Source organism: Aotus nancymaae, unplaced genomic scaffold (assembly GCF_030222135.1).
Source record: "Aotus nancymaae isolate 86718 unplaced genomic scaffold, 86718_ANA_hifiasm-v0.15.2.pri h1tg000036l, whole genome shotgun sequence".
Lineage (NCBI taxonomy): Eukaryota > Metazoa > Chordata > Mammalia > Primates > Aotidae > Aotus > Aotus nancymaae.
Window position 1 is genome coordinate 42,638,446 of NW_026988450.1, and position 12,837 is coordinate 42,651,282.

The 12,837-nt window shown below is 41.0% G+C and overlaps 1 protein-coding gene across 1 annotated transcript in view; it reads right to left on the minus strand.

Annotated features, from left to right (window-relative positions):
* The window catches only part of CDH17 (cadherin 17), an 81,449-nt gene that overhangs the window by 48,684 nt on the left and 19,928 nt on the right, over positions 1 to 12,837 (minus strand). The window lies entirely within an intron of this gene.

Sequence of the window (12,837 nt, forward strand, 5' to 3'; positions counted from 1 at the left end):
CACAGATGACATGATTTTACATAGGGAAAGTTCTATGGAACCTAAAAAAAAAAATTACAACTAATAAATGAGTATTATAAGGTTTCAGGATAAAAGATCAATAAATAAAAATCAATCTATTTCTCTCCATTAGCAAAGAGCAATGCAAAAATGATATTTTTTAACTCCATTTACAATCAGATCAAAAAGAATAACATAGCTCAGAATAAACTTAACCAAAGCAACACGAGGCTTATAAAAGAGAAACTACAAAACACTGTTGAAAGAAATTTAAAAAGATCTAAATAAATGGAAAGACATCTCATGTTTACAGATTTAAAACCCTAATGCTGTTAAGATGGCAATACTTCCCAAGTTCATCTGCTGATTCAGTAAAATCCCTATCAAAATTATAGCTGCCTTGTTTGTAGAGTTTACAGGCTGATCCTAAAATTCATATGGAAATATAAAGGACTCAGAATAGCCAATAACAAAGTAGAAAGACTTAACATTCTCTAATTTCAAATTTTTACTACAAGGTATAGTTCCAGATAATGTAATACTGGCATAAACATATATGGATCGATGGACAAATTCGGAGTCCAGAAATAATTCAATTGATTTCTGATGAGGATGCTAAAATAATTCAGTGGGGGAAAGAATTGTGTTTTCAATAAATGGGGCTAGAACAACTGGATATCCACATGCAAAAATAATGAAGTTGGACCCCTACCCCGTACCATACAAAAAAACTAACTCAAAATAGATCAAAGACCAAAATAGAAAAACTTAAACTATGAAACTCTGAGAAAAAAAGCATAGATATAAATCTTTATGATTCTGAACAAAGCAATGATTTCTTAGATATGACATCAAAAGTACAAATAACAACAACAAAATAAATTGGACTTCATCAAAATTAAAAGCATTTGTGCTTCAAAGGATACTACCAAGAAAGTGAAAAGATAACTTATAGAACATGAGAAAATACTTGTAGCAAATCATATCTAATAAGGGAGAACTTGAATGCAGAATATGCAAAGAATTCTTACAACAATAAAAAGACAAACTCAATTAAAAATAGGCAAAGGATTTGAATAGACATTTCTCCAAAGAAGATATATGAATAGCCAATTGCCACATGAAAAGATATTTGACATTGGTCATTAGGGAAATATAAACCAAAATCACAAAAAAATACCACTTCACAACCACCAGGATAACTGTAATTTTAAAAGACAGATAACAAGCTCTAAGGATATGGATAAATTGGAACTCATACCTTGCTAGTGAGATGTAAAACGGTTCAGTTGCTTTGGAGAACAGTTTGCCGTTTCTCAAAGTTTAAACAGAATTAACTTTGACCCAGCAGTCCCACTATTGAGTGTGCATATTTGTTTGTGTGTGTGTGTGTGTGTCCAAGAGAATCGAAAACATGTCCTCATAAAAAGTTGTATATGAGAGGAGACAATCCAAGATGGCCGAATAGGAACAGCTCTAAAGTGCAGTTCCCAGCGAGAATGCAGAGGGTGAGTGACCACCAAATTTCCAAACGAATTTTTACTGCCCGCAGATGAGGAGATTCCTGGGAGTAAAACTGCCATGAGTCTCCAGCATGGCTGTTTCAGCTGGCACAGCGGGTCTCTGCACAAAAACTCACACAAATCTGGGCGGCCGTTTCAACTGGTGCCTGGAATGCCTGGGAGACAGAGTCGCCAATTCAACTGAAAAAAAGGGGACTGAAACAGGGAGCGAGGTGATCTGGCTCAGCAGGTCCCACCCCCACAAAGACCAGCAATCTGAAACGCTCTGGATTGAGAGTTTCACAGCATGCACAGCTGGACCTGGGACAGTCCAGTACTGTTGGGGGGAAGCTATCTGCCATTACCAAGGCAGGCCACCACTACTGAGGCAGTTCACCATTACCAAGGCAGTCTGCCAGTACCGAGGCAGACAGCTATTACCAAGGCAGTTCTAACTATACCTCTATAAACAAAATCACAAGGAAGTTCACACAGCAGCTGGACAGAGCCCACAGCAGCTCAGCAACACCTCTACTGGCAGACTGTGACTAGGCTGCCTCCTCGCTAGGCAGGGCATCTCTGAAAAAAGGCAGCAGCATGTCAGGAACTTATAAAGCAAGCCCCACCTTCCCAGGACAGAGCACCTGGGAAAAAAGGCGGTTATGAGTTCCACTGCAGCAGACCTAAATGTACCTGCCCAGTAGCTCTGAACAGAACAACGGAGCTCACAGCTCAGCACTTGAGCTCCTATAAGGGACAGATTGTCTCCTTAAGCAGCTCCCCGACCCCTGTATATCCAAAGAGATATCTCATAAAGGAGAGCTCAGGCTGACATCAGGCAGGTATCCTTCTGGGACAAAGATAACAAAAGAAGAAACTGGCAGCAACTTACTGTTCTGCAGCCACTGCAGGTGATCCCCAAGCAGGGTCTGGAGTGGACCTCTAGCAGTCCTACAGCAGAGGGGCCTGTTAGAAGGAAAACTAAGACACAGAAATAAATAACTTCATCATCAACAAACTGGACGTCCACTCAGAGACCCAATCTGAAAGCCAACAACTACAAAGATGACAGGTGGATAAATCCACAAAGATGGGAAGAAACCAGTGCGAAAAGGATGAAAACACTCGAAACCAGAATGCCTCTCCTCCTACAAGGGATCACAACTCCTCACCAGCAAGGGAACAAGGCTGGATGGAGAATCAGTCTGATGAATTGACAGAAACAGGCTTCAGAAACAGGATAATAAAAAACTTCTCCAAGTTAAAAGAACATGTTCTAACACAATGCAAAGAAACTAGGAACCTTGAAAAAAGGTTTGACAAAATGCTAACAAGAATAAACAGCTTAGAAAAGAATATAAATGAATTGATGGAGCTGAAAAACACAACATGAGAACTTCGTGAAGCATACACAAGTTTCAATAGCCGAATTGACCAAGCAGAAGAAGGGATATCAGAGACTGAATATCTACTCAATGAAATGAAATGAGAAGGGAAGAATATAGAAGAAACAGTGAAAAGAAATGAACAAAGCCTCCAAGAAATATGGGATTATGTGAAAAGACCGACTCTACATTTGATAGGTGTACCTGAATGTGACAGAGAGAATGAATCCAAGCTGGTAAACACTCTTCAGGATATTATCCAGGAGAACTTCCCCAACCTAGCAAGGCAGGCCAATATTCAAATCCAGGAAATACAGAGAACACCACAAAGATATTCCTCACAAAGAACAAGTCCAAGGCACATAATCATCAGATTCACTACAGTTGAAATGAAGGTAAAAATGCTAAGGGCAGCCAGAGAGAAAGGTAGGGTTATCCACAAAAGGAAGCCCATCAGACTCACAATGGATCTCTTGGCAGAAACCCTACAGGCCAGAAGAGAGTGGGGGCCGATATTCAACATCCTTAAAGAAAAGAACTTTCAACCTAGAATTTCATATCTGGCCAAACTAAGCTTCATACGTGAAGGAGAAATAAAATCCTTTATGAACAAGCAATTGCTCAGAGATTTCATCACCACTAGGCTGCCTTACAAGAGCTCCTGAAAGAAGCACTAAACATACAAAGGAACAATCAGTACCAGCCACTCCAAAAACGTACCAAATGGTAAACAGCAGTGACACAATGAAGAAACTGCATCAACCAATGGGCAAAACAACCAGTTAGCATCAAAATGGCAGGATCAAATTCACACATGACAATATTAACCTTAAATGTAAATGGGCTAAATGCCCCAATCAAAAGACACAGACTGGCAAATTGGGTAAAAAGTCAAAACTCATCGGTGTGCTGTATCCAGGAAACCCATCTCACATGCAAGGATACAAATAGGCTCAAAATAAAGGGATGGAGGAAGACTTACCAAGCAAATGGAGAGCAAAGAAAAGCAGGAGTTGCAATCCTAGTCTCTGATAAAATACACTTTAAACCAACAAAGATCAAAAGAGACAAAGAAGGGCATTACATAATGGTAAAAGGATCAATGCAACAAGAAGAGCTAATGATCCTAAATATATACACACCCAATACAGGAGCACCCAGATACATAAAGCAAGTTCTTAACGACCTACAAAGAGACTTAGACTCCCACACAATAATAGTCGGAGACTTTAACACTCCACTGTCAATATTAGACAGATCAACAAGACAGAAAATTAACAAGGATATCCAGGACTTGAACTCAGATCTGGACCAAGCAAACCTAATAGACATTTAGAGAATTCTCCACCCAAAATCCACAGAATATACATTCTTCTCAGCACCACATCACACCTACTCTAAAATTGACCACATAATTGGAAGTAAATCACTCCTCAGCAAATGCAAAAGGACAGAAATCATAACAGTCTCTCAGACCACAGTGCAATCAAATTAGAACTCAGGATTAAGAAACTGACTCAGAACTGCACAATTTCATGGAAACTGAACAATTGGCTCCTGAACGTTGACTGGGTAAACAATGAAATGAAGGCAGAAATAAAGATGTTCTTCAAAACCAATGAGAATGAAGACACAACGTACCAGAATCTCTGGGACAACATTTAAAGCAGTGTCTAGAGGAAAATTTATAGCAGTAAATGTCCACGTGAGAAGCAAGGAAAGATCTAAAATTGACACCCTATCATCAAAATTGAAAGAACTAGAGGAGCAAGATCAAAAAAAACTCAAAAGCTAGCGGAAGACAAGAAATAACTAAGATCAGAGTAGAACTGAAGGATATAGAGACAGAAAAACACCTTCAAAAATCATAAATCCAGGAGCTGGTTTTTTGAAAAGATCAGCAAAATAGACCACTAGCCAGATTAATAAAAAAGAAAAGAGAGAAGAATCAAATAGGTGCAATAAAAAACGATAAAGGGAATATCACCACTGATTCCACAGAAATACAAACTACCATCAGAGATTACTACCAACAACTCTGTGCACATAAACCAGTAAACCTAGAAGAAATGGATAAATTCCTGAAAACTTACACCCTCCCAAGCCTAAACCAGGAAAAAGCCAAAACCCTGAATAGACCAATAACAAGGGCTGAAGTTGAGGCAGCAATTAATAGCCCACCAACCAAAGAAGCCCAGGTCCAGATGGATTCACAGCCGAATTCTACCAGACATACAAAGAGAAGCTGGTACCATTCCTTCTGAAACTATTCCAAACAATCCAAAAAGAGGGAATCCTTCCCAAATCATTTTATGAGACCAACAACATCCTGATACCAAAACCTGGCAGAGACTCAACAAGAAAAGAAAACTTCAGGCCAATATCCTTGATGAACATAGATGCAAAAATCCTCAATAAAATACTGGCAAACCGATTGCAACAACACATCAAAAAGCTTATCCATCATGATCAAGTAGGCTTCATCCTGGGAATGCAAGGCTGATTTAACATACACAAGTCTATGAACATAATTCACCACATAAACAGAACCAAAGACAAAAACCACGTGATTATCTCAATAGATGAAGAGAAGGCCTTTGACAAAATTCAGCAGCCCTTTATGCTAAAAACTCTCAATAAACTAGGTATCAACTAAACATATCCCCAAATAATAAAAACTATTTCTGACAAACCCACAGCCAGTATCATACTGAATGGGCAAAAACTGGAAGCATTCCCTTTGAAATGTGGCACTAGACAAGGATGCCCTCTGTCACCACTCCTATTCAATATAGTATTGGAAGTTCTAGCCAGAGCAATCAGGCAAGAAATAAAGGGTATTCAATTAGGAAAGGAGGAAGTCAAATTGTCTCCATTTGCAGATGACATGATTGTATATTTAGAAAACCCTATCGTCTCAGCCCAAAATCTCCTGAAACTGATAAGCGACTTCAGCAAAGTCTCAGGATACAAAATCAATGTGCAGAAATCACAAGCATCCCTATACAACAGTAACAGGCTTAAAGATAGCCAAATAAAGAACGAACTGCCATTCACAATTGCTACAAAGAGAATAAAATACCTAGGAATACAACTAACAAAGGATGTAAAGGACCTCTTCAAGGAGAACTACAAACCACTGCTCAAGGAAATAAGAGAGGACACAAACAAGTGGAAAAACATTCCCTGCTCATGGTTAGGAGGAATCAATACTGTGAAAATGGCCATACTGCCCAATGTAATTTATAGATTCAATACTATCCCCATCAAGCTACCAATGACCCTCTTCACAGAACTGGAAAAAACCACCTTAAATGTCATATGGAACCAAAAGAGAGCCTGCATAACCAAGTCAATTTTAAGCAAAAAGAACAAAGCTTCAAACTATACTACAAGGCAACAGTAATCAAAACAGCATAGTACTGGTACCAAAACAGAGATATAGACCAATGGAACAGAACAGAGGCCTTGGAGGCAACGCCACACATCTACAACCATCTGATCTTTGACAAACCTGACAAAAACAAGCAATGGGGAAAGGATTCCCTGTTTAATAAATTGTGTTGGGAAAACTGGCTAAATATGTGCAGAAAGCAGAAACTGGACCCCTTCTTGACAACTTACACCAAAATTAACTCCAGATAGATTAAAGACTTAAACGTAAGACCTAACACCATAAAAATCCTAGAAGAAAACCTAGGAAAAACCATTCAGGACATAGACATAGGCAAGGACTTCATGACTAAAACACCAAAAGCATTGGCAACAAAAGCCAAAATAGACAAATGGGATCTAATTAAACTCCAGAGCTTCTGCACAGCAAAAGAAACAATGCTTAGAGTGAACCGGCAACCAACAAAATAGGAAAAAATTTTTGCAATCTACCCATCTGACAAAGGGCTAATATCCAGAATTTACAAAGAATGAAAACAGATTTACAAGAAAAAAAGAAAACAAACCCATTCAAAAGTGGGCGAAGGACATGAAGAGACACTTTTCAAAAGACGACATATATGAGGCCAGCAAACATGAAAAAATGCTCATCATCACTGGTCATTAGAGAAATGTAAATCAAATCGACATTGAGATACCATCTCATGCCAGTTAGAATGGTGATCATTACAAAATCTGGAGACAACAGACGCTGGAGAGAATGTGGAGAAATAGGAACCATTTTACGCTGTTGGTGGGAGTGTAACGTTGGTGGAAGACAGTGTTGCAATTCCTCAAGGACCTAGAAATAGAAATTCCACTGGACCCAGCAATCTCATTACTGAGTATATATCCAAAGGATTATAAATCTTCTAATAAAAAGACACATGAACATATATGTTCATTGCAGCACTGTTTACAATGGCAAAGACCTGGAGCCAACCTAAATGCCCATCGATGATAGACTGGATAGAGAAAATGTGGCACATACATACCATGGAATACTATGCAGCCATAAAAAACGTGAGTTCGTGTTCTTCATAGGGACATGGATGAACCTGGAAACCATCATTCTCAGCTAACTGACATGAACAGAAAATCAAACACCACATGTTCTCACTCACAGGTGGGTGTTGAACAATGAGAACACATGGACACAGGGAGGGGAGCATCACACACTGGGGTCTGTTGAGGGGGACTGGGGAGGGACTGTGGGGGGGAGTTGGGGAGGGATAACACAGGGAGAAATGCCAGATATAGGTGACAGGGGATGAAGGCAGCAAACCACATTGCCATGTATGTATCTATGCAACAATCCTGCATGTTCTTCACCATGTACCCCAGAACCTAAGTACAATAGAATAACATAAAGTTGTATATGAATGAATAGCCATAGAAGCATTATTCATTATAGCCATAGTGAAAAAGAATCCAAATGTCCATCAATTGACACTGTATATCCAAAATGTGATGTATCCATATAATGGAGTATCAGTCATAAAAAGGAATGGCGTTCTGGTACATGTTACCAACATGGATGATTATTTAAAACATGATGGTGCATAAAAGTCACACATATAAGGCCCATGTTGTACGATTCCATTTACATGAAATGTCTAGAACAAGCAAATCTATAGAGACCAAAAGTAGATTAGTGGTTGCCTGTGGCTGAGGTGAGTGAAGGCTGGAGAGTCACTGCTAATAGACATAGGATTTCTTTGGAGGCTGATGGAAATGTTCTGGAATTAGATAGCAGTGATGGTTGCACATCTTTTAAGATACTAAAAACTACTGAATTTTAGAGGCATCAATTTTTGTGATATGTGGGCTATCTCTCATTATAAATGAGAAAAGACCTCTCTCAGATTTCTATCACACTGTCTGATGATCTGGAAGCCTCTGGTGAGCACAGAGCTGGCACTAGTTGAAAATCCTCAATAAAAGAAGTCCATGGTTGTTCCGTTCATTTTATTTTTGAGGATATATTAATAACCCAACAACCAACCTCATGGGTCAATGAATATTCTTCATGCCTCCGTAGGTCCAGGTGCTGGATGAGAGGATTTGTACATCTACCTTTTCCCAACCACTAAAACGAAGAGCTCCAACTACATCTTACCAAGGTTGGGTTTGCTCATTATTTCCACATACAAAGACAGAGAGAGCCAGAGAGTGCTTGACTAGAAGTCAGGAGACCTGTGTTCTATTCTTGGCTCTTCCATTAACCAACTTCAACCTCAGTTTCCCCATTTGTAAACAAGTGGTTGGTACCAAAACTCTCTAGTGTCTTTTCTAGTATGAAGCTTCTGTGATTCTAAAAAGAAAATCCTCTTCATCTTCTATTCACTACTCTTTCATCCCAACCCCGTGTCCTACCCCAACATACACACACACACCTATAAAGAAGAAATATTCAACTGTGATAACCAGGCTATCATTTTCTGCCAGAAAAGATAACTTAGTAGCATGGCTAACAGGGAAAAAAACAGAAACAAAAAAAAACGTGGAACAGCCCAAGGAGTGATTTTTACTGACTGGTATCCCCAGAGACTCTGGAATGATCCTATTGAACAGTTTCTACATATGGATGTTTGTCAGTTGTAAAGCTTGTAAGTTGAAGCTTGCATCTAAGTACAATCCTGGTTCCCTTCAATGGAGTGTGGACCTGTACTCACAGAACACCTACTCTATTTTGACCTGAGTCTTTTCACACAGAACTCTCAGAAGTAGCCACAAACTTTATTTCACAAATATGTTTTGTTTAGCTTGTAATAATAAGAAATGCCAATTTTTTAGATCAGTGAATTTTATCAAAATATAAAATCTTATGCCTTTTAAAAATAAAATCTAGTACAGTGATACCCAAATTCTGACTTGTGAAAATTGTCTGGAGCTAAATTGAGCCCATCCCCTTTTGACTTACTCTCAGTTTGCCACAGTCCCCACTACTCCCTCTTGTCCCAAATACTAAAGAAAAGTATCAGAAAACTTTTGATATCATATTTGTGCAGTTAGGTTTTTATCTCATATCTGTTTGTTGTTGTTGCTGTTGTTTGGCTGTTTTTCTTTTCTCCAGATGGCTTCATTCATCACTCAGCTAGCCCCTAAGGGCAGTTGAGATAACTCACCACAGACAAGTGTCTATGTCACACCCAAGAACACTATTGGCACCTATATGAGGAAGGCTCCCCGATATGTATCTCTAGACCAATATGAACACTGTCTCCTGGACATCTCCACATGGCTGCCCCACAGATAACTTAAAGTCAATAAGCCTAAAACTTACTCACTTTTCTCTAAATCTTTTGCTGTACTCTCTCTCTCTCTCTCTCTCTCTCTTTCACTCAGTGACACCATTAACTACCCAGTCAAGGAGGCCAGAGACCTGAGAGTTATCCTACTTTCTGTTCCCTCACCCCTGTGCTCATTCAGTAATTTACGAACAACAGAAGTTTATCACTCGTAGTTCTGAAGCCTGGGAAATCCAAGATCAAGGCACCAGCAGATTCAGTGAGGACCCACTCCTCACAGATTGCACCTTTCATGTATCCTTACATACCAGAAGGGGCAAACAGGCTCCCCCAAGCCTTTTTTACAAGGTCACTAATCCTGTTCATAAAGGCAGAGCCCTCATGATCTAATCATCTACCAAGGACCCTAACTCTTCATATTTATACATTGGAGATTAGCCTTCAACATAGGAACTTTGTGGGGACACCAACGTTCAGACCTCTATAGTTACTCTAACCAGGCCTCTATCACTTCTCATTGAACTATTGAATCTGGTATGTGCTGCATCCCACGCTGCACAAGGGTTCAGAGACCTAAGAGGGAACAGCAGGGGATAAAGAAAGACATACAGACAGACATATATAAAGCTGGGCCAGGCGGTCCGAAAAGCTGATGGTGTCAGTCTCTTTGGCCCTGACCTGCCTTAGAGTACTTTATTTTACATGTTTACAAAGCACATAGCAGAGGGAGGGTGCAGTTACTTAGAACAGCCTGTGGTATAATTCTCACACTTTAACATACTTCAGCTACCAACTGTCTTGCAGCAAGGTCAGTGAGAGCTGGTTATCTTTTTCTAGGCCTCTCTGATTTTCTCCAACACATACACATTTCCCTATTACGGTTTCGCTTCTCGAGTTCACCCAAAGTTCACAGCAGCCTTGCTGTGGAGTCCCCCAGAAGGGGTGGGCTACTCTGGCTCTCTACAGTTGAAAATAGTTTTCTAAGATCCTTTTAACCTCTACACTCACCTCCTTTCAGCTCGTGCACAGAGTGATCACACAGTAAGCTTCTACAGCACGTATCTAGTTACGGTTTTCCCTGTTGAAACCCTCCAGTAGCACCCTGCAGCCTGCTATAGGATGAAGGACCAATCCAGCCCAGGCTGACCTCAGCAGGCATGCAGACCTCTGACTGCATACTGTCTCCCTCCCTAGACTCTGGGCCACACGCCATCTGTCATTTTCTTGACAAGTGCACACCCCCAGGCTTTTTCCCATCCTTTACTCAGTACATGCTTCCTGACTGTGAGCACCTGCTCATCTTTGAATACTCAGTTTAGGAGTCAGTGTAACCTCTTCTATTTACTCACTACCATTTTTGTTTGAAACTGATTATTTTTAGATTTTAAGTGTTCTCATCACAAAAGAGATAAGATAATGCATATGTTAATTAGCTTGATTTAGTCGTTTCTCTCTACATATACTTCAAAATACATTGTACACAATATATGCAATGTTATCAATTAAAAAGTAAACACAAACAAATAAAAATCAGTCACTCTTTCTTCAATTACCCTCTGCCCGCTCCACATCCCACCAGACTCCCATGAGAACCTTCAGTGCATGTGTCTGTTTCCTTGTTAGTTTTCTCTTACTAGCTGGTAAGCTCACTGGGGCAGGGATAGAGTCAGGGTCATCCCATATCCCCAGTACCCAGCAGAGCACCTGGGAGATGCAGTAGTCACTCTGTACATGGTTAATAAAAGTGTGTGTGAGAAGGTAAGCAACCCAACTCTGTGTGACCCCCTGCCAGAGTCTCCTAACAGGTTCCTTGAATCCTCTCTTTCCTCCTCTAGTTTGTAGACAGAGTGACCTTTTCTCATGTTGTCTTGATTCAGATCTGTTGCTTTTGAGAAAAACCCAAGATCCTTAGGAGTCAGGGTCCTCCCTGTCTCTGTGGCCTCCTCCTCTGTGTCTCCCACCTGCTCCTCCTGGCTCCATCCTCCCCAGCTGCATGGCCATCTGCCAGTCCTTAGTATGTCCCCTGCCCTCTCCTGGCAGAGGGTAGCCATCCCTGCTGAGCCTTTGCTAAGCTCTCCTCCCTCCCTTCCTCACCAAGTTAATTCCTGACAACTTCCAACTCTCAACACATTCACTGCTTCCTCAGGCCCTGACTTGTCTGCCCGGAGAGGTCGAGGCCCCTTATAACACCCTACCCCACCAGGCTGCATAGACATGCATGCATGCCCCTGTCAGCTCTTACTCTGGGGCCCTTTGCACTAAGCTGGTACCAATGAAAGAAAGGGGAGGAGAGACAGCTTTCAGCCTCTCCTCTGTGGAGGGGAACTATCCACCACAATACATTTGTCCCTTGGCATCTGTGGGGGATCATTCCTGGACCCACACAGATACCAAAATCTATAGATGCCGAAGGCCCTTATGTAAAGCAGTGTATTATGGTCATGGAACCTATACGCATTCTCCCATGTACATTAAACCATCTCTAGATTATTTATAATACAATGTAAATGCTATGTAAATGATGATTTTAAAATTTGTAGTATTTTTATTTTTCCCAAATATTTTTGATTCTGTCAGTTGAATTTGCTGATGCATGAACCCAGAGATACAGAGGGCTATCTGTAAATGTTTGGCAGTTAATGGAAGGCACCTGCCTTAGAAGGTAGCTCAGCAACCTCTGCCACTTCCCTGGTTCATGGGATGGGGAGGGGTCACGGGCACCCCAGAGAGGCTCATCAGCAACCTCCAATCACTTCAGGGCCAAGGGGCCTTCCAGGGGGAAGTCTGGTAAACACAGTAGTATTCTTCTCCTTCTCCACTACATTTCCAAAGTTATTTATGTGTCCTTAATAGCACTTCTGAGGGGACTTAGGACCCTCCCCTTACTCTCACCTGCAGACCGCCCCTCCATCTGATACTGTTCATGGTTTTCTAACTAAACAAGACACCCACCTCCCAGCACACCTTGGCAGTGGCCCAGGTGGGGGCTCAGAGAAGGCACTGAGGAAAAAGAAGTTCCTCTGGTCAGAAAGCTCATTCCAGCGCTGACTCCAGAGAAGCCACATCTTCCAACACTTCAAGCAGTAAGCTCATTGATCAGACAACCCAGAGGGTGGATGGCCATTCCCCTCTCCAGAGACAGGTTTCCTTTCTACTCTAGGGGAGAGGCAGAGCTTACAGGCACCAAGCTTTCTGCGGAGGGATGGAAGCCCTCGCCCCAGAGATGATTGAGGAAGTCCAAATGAGAATACCAGGTACAATTCTTAT